Here is a 4222-nt window from a genome sequence, read left to right as displayed (position 1 = left end):
AGGCTGCAAATATCACCCCTGTACCTTCTGCCTCCCCAGAGATTCCAGCAGCAGAATGTCCAGCTCTTTTTAGAAAATGGCTTTCCATTCTTCTAGAAAACAGTATGTTATATTCTGAAAACATATTCAAACCCAAAAAAAGTTTCAGGAGCTCTTTAATGAACAATTTTATACTCGGCCTTAAGAAAATGAGTTGTAAATTAAATTCTTAGTTAAATCCTGCAGATCCTGGCTTGGTTAGTAATTGGTTCATTTTTAATTACAAGGTAAATAATTAACTAACAAGTCTTTATTATATCAGTCCCAAAATAACGTTCTGCTCTTCAGAAGTAGGACGGATTAAGGAGTATTCCATTTTAACCACAGGAATAGTGAGTTGGTTGACTCTTTTTTGCTGGCTTGGGCTTTGAGCCCTTTAAACTCCCCCTACAATGGGAGCGAGGAGCTCTCCACACTTTGAAGGGAGCTCTGCAGTCCAGTGGTTTTCCTGCTTTTCTGCTTTTACATTTCTTTTTGAATGACTGTGCTTAAATACCTGCTAAGACAGTATTCATTTGAGGAGTCTGATGCAGAGCAGATGTCAAGCCCAAAAGAACAAACCACAGACAAATTTTGACAGGAGTTTGGAGGTTGTGAATATTTTAAAGGCAAATTAGTATTTCGGGTGGTAACTTCAGGTCTTTCTTGGTCGGACAAAGACTTTTAATAATCATTAATAAATGTCAGCATTTTGTAGGCTTGTTTTGAAGGGTTTTTTTATGCATTCAGGCACTCTATTTTTGATACTTGCCACCAAGCATACCCCATCTAGCACAAAACTGAAAGTTTAAAGTTATTTCTATGAAATCCCATTTGTTTTACATTGAATTTTTGAGGATTTTTTGCTTTGGGTATCACAGTCAGGTTGACTCTATGTTGGCAACCACAGGAGTCACGTTAAAGAACAGAAAGGAAAGCATTGACATGAAATCTGTATGCAACTTGATATTTCCATTCAGGAGAAGAGCTGGAGGGTTTATGAAGCTGGAATTGCAGGTGGGGGATGGAGGGGATGAACAGACCAGAGAAGTCCTGCAGGTCCAGATGCAAAGGGCACCTTTGGGTCCCCTCTGCTGCCAGCTGTTCCCTCCCCAGACCCTACAGCCCCAGGCAGGGGTTCCTGGGCTGCAGCAGGGAAAGGCAGGACAATCAGAGCAGGAATAAAAGCATCCCTTGTACTAATTCCTTGTCTCAGAGCTGCTTCAAGAAGCAGCTGCAGCACAGGGATTGCTGACTCCAGCAAGGAGCTGTGCCTGAGGAGCACCAAGGGAAGGTTTCTGAGCAGCTCAAGCAGGAGTTTGCTCTTCCATGCCTTGGTGGGAAACTTCCTGCCTCTCAAAGCATCACCTCCACCCTTCCTCCCCTCCCCTCTGCTGCCCAAGAAAGCTGTTTTTAATTCTCTGATTGTAAAGCTTTCTTTCCCCAGCAGGATAGAGGTTTAATTAAAACTCAACCTGGTACTAACGTAATCCAGCAAAATCCATCCATTTCAGGAAATAAATCCTTGATGAGGTTGGTTAACCAGTGCAATGCAGTTTAGGCAGTTTGCTGTACTCTTCCTTGAATTATTCTCTATTTCTCAGAGAAAAGCTGCCAAAACCATTCAGAACTCTAAAACATGACACTGAAAATGCTTATTCAGGTCCTTTGGTGAATAATGGATGAAAAAAAGCATTTTAATATCTGCGCTTCACTTATCTTTTTTAATTTCCACAAGATTGAACAGTAAAAAATTTAAAAAATTCCCAGCTGACATTCCCAGTACTTCTGTCTCTGTCTGTGTGGCAGAGAAGGCACAGCACCTCCATTGTTAAATGTACATACAGCTTTCTAATTCCTTATTCAACTGAGTACTGTTTATGCAAATAATATTATTAAGATCACAGGACAAATCCTGCTCATTTCTGGAGAGTCAGCAGATTTAGGGCCTGTTTTTGGAAACACTACCACGTGTCCTATCAGCAGGGTAATGTATGTGTAAAACTGAATGAATATTTAAAAGGCTCTTGGTTTGCAATTGTGTTATTGCTACACTAGGGAAAAAACAAGAATAGAATTTAGTATTGTGAGAGAGTCTGCATCATCCCAGGAAAGCAAGTGGTGCATTTGCAGGAGCAGGGCTACGTTTGGAAAACAAAATAATTGCAGGGCAATTTCTGTGAGACAAAATACTCTGTGGCAAAAACCGAACAAGCAAAGATAGTTCTCCAGCCTAATGAAAACCAAAGCCAAACAGTTCCTCCACTGACGAGGAACATCACTGAGCTTAAAGGTGAATGTTGTGGTTTTTCACTCATCTTCCATAATTCAGACCCATTCCAACCTAGGTGAACAGGTGCATCCATGAAAATGGATGGATGTGGATCCAGTTGCTCTGGCTTCCAGAGTCACTGCTTGATGAGATTCCTCCACTTCCCTGCTGCAAACAGAGAATGCTTTGGGGTTTGTCCTAGGCTGGGAATAAGGAAAAACTCGAGTACCTCCAAGAACTGAATGGTAGGAAAATGGTTTCCTGCTGAGCCCGGCTGGAAACTCGATGTGTTAAATACCAACCCCAAGGAAGCCCCTGAGTCTGCCCTCAGACCTGACTGTAGCCAAGAGCTGTATTTCTCTGTCAGTAGAGAGGCAGTACCTTGAAAAAGCACAAAAAGCAAAAATAGTTTGATTTTAAGTGTGTTTTGTACAAACTGGCAAACTATGCACAGAAAGAACGTGAAACCTGTACCTCGTGTTACGTGTTCTGCACAAGAATGTTTTGACAGATGGATGCATTCAGACAGAGAAATTAAGAAAATGAACCCAGTAAAGGTTTCCTGATTATTTTTGTTTCCAACATCTCGAATGTTTGAATGACTAAATTCAAAACTATGTTTCTATGTCTGGGAGGCAATTCACAACAACAGCCCTGTGGACAAGGCTTTAGTTTGATTTGACTAAAAATAGAGAAGAGGTCAGTCCTACAAAGACAAATGCTCCTGCCATGCTTTATGCTGCAGAAGAGCTTTATTGTGTTTTAATTTAGGAAACAGAAACAGCTTTAATTTAGGAAATTATACATCTACTGGGGTGTTTGGAGAGCTGACCTTCCCCAGCCCACTGTCACAGCACCCCTTTGCCAGCAAGAGCATGTCCTGCTCCCCAGTCACTGCTGACCTGGCTCAGGTCACAAGGGGCTAAAAGCAGGGCTAAAACAAGACCTGGATAATCCTCACCCGAGAGGTGCTGCCCGTATTTGAGAAGAACATTTCAAAGCTCCACAGCAGAATATCCCAAAGCTCTCCTGTCACAGCCTTTCAGTGCTTAGAGCCCTCCCAACAAGCTGATGTGTATTAAAGAATGAATCAATTAGAACTGAGACTAATTTACAGCTGTTAGAACTGAAAGACAGTTTTACTAGAGAGAACTTCAATATTGCTCCTTCCCCGATTTACTGACATTTAGGCTTGTGCTTGATGCTACTGGAATAAAATTCAAAGTAACTTGTGCATATTTGCAGAGCTCCTGCTCTAATGACTGACTGTGGCACCAGGACATCCGCTGTGCTATTGCTCTTCTTTGTGTGCAAACCAGCATTTTTACCTCAGAATAATTTATATAAAAGACATCAAGATAATACTGACAGATTAAAACACTGTCCAGCATTTACACAAAACCAGGAGAAATCAAAAACATTCATCCACTGTCAGATTTTGTTGCTTTATATCACGAGAATAGTCCATTAAATTTAGTCCATTCTTTTAATTTAGTTTAGACCAGGAATGCAGTTAAGCCATTTTGCTGACACTGAGCTGGACAGTAGGCACAGCTGGCTTAAAAAATTATTTTTCCACATATCATTCTTTTACCATTCACTTTCAGTAAACATAAGCATTTCCACACAGCTCTAATAATGATCCATGTAATTTCAATAAATAGCATCTACAATAAATATTTTTCTTTAATGTTCCATTCTGATCGAATTGCTTCCAATTTTCTGGTAAAAATGAGCTTCTATTTCACCCTGAAATCCCTTCACCTTACACAGGGATATTTAAATATCAGACTCAGGTGTGTAGCTGGTGCCTCCAGAACCATCATCAGTCTCTCCGAGGGCTGAAATGTTCCAGTGATGACTCAGCCCAGCATCAAGAGCATTATGAGCTCAGTCCCCTCTTTAATGAGGATGTGTGAGCTGAGATCCCTA

The sequence above is a fragment of the Pipra filicauda genome, unplaced genomic scaffold (assembly GCF_003945595.2).
Source record: "Pipra filicauda isolate LSUMZ 115617 unplaced genomic scaffold, ASM394559v2 scaffold356_size1356884_pilon, whole genome shotgun sequence".
Classification (NCBI taxonomy): domain Eukaryota; kingdom Metazoa; phylum Chordata; class Aves; order Passeriformes; family Pipridae; genus Pipra; species Pipra filicauda.
The sequence above is the reverse complement of the archived record's forward strand: the minus strand, read 5'-3'. Positions refer to the sequence as shown.